The sequence below is a fragment of the Cyprinodon variegatus genome, unplaced genomic scaffold, assembly GCF_000732505.1.
Source record: "Cyprinodon variegatus isolate N-32 unplaced genomic scaffold, C_variegatus-1.0 Scaffold399, whole genome shotgun sequence".
NCBI classification, from domain to species: Eukaryota; Metazoa; Chordata; class Actinopteri; order Cyprinodontiformes; family Cyprinodontidae; genus Cyprinodon; species Cyprinodon variegatus.
Window position 1 is genome coordinate 442,876 of NW_015150852.1, and position 746 is coordinate 443,621.

Consider the following 746-nt stretch of genomic DNA (forward strand, 5'->3'; position numbering starts at 1 on the left):
GATGCATGCTTGTCCTTCCATTGGCAGCCTATTTTTTTATTTTATTTTACCTTTATTTTACCAGGAAGTCCCTTGAGATAAAATCTCTTTTTCGAGGGAGACCTGGCCAAGGGGCAGCAGTACAATAAGGCATATAAAAACACATAAAAGCAACATAATAAAATCAATCATAAACTAGACTTTAGAATAACAGTTACAATTCTCTGTGTATTTATAAACATAATTCACACAAATTGATCATAACTAACCAGAAACTAAGAAAGATAACTAAATAATCAAAACACATAATCTCAAAACAGATATCAAACAATACGGCATAATAAATAAATAATAAATAAATAAATAAATAAATAAATAAATAAATAAATAAATAAATAAATAAATAAATAAATAAATAAAAAGTTAATATTTAACAAGTTTTCCAGTACATATATAACTGTGTACGTGTATATATATTATATTATATTCAGTACATATCCATCTGTAAATTTAGTTCATAACACTAGTTATCTATATATTATATTCATCTAATAGTAAGATTCTGTCTATAATGGTATTGATCTCTATACTTATTCAGTAGAAACCCATGTCCTGTATTTATGGAATAATTTTCATTTGATTTTTCCTGCACTTGCTGCTATTGTACTTCTGGTTAGATCTAAACTGCATTTCGTTGCCTTGTACCTGTACCTATGTAATCACAATAAAGTTGAATCTAATCTAATATATATATATATATATATATA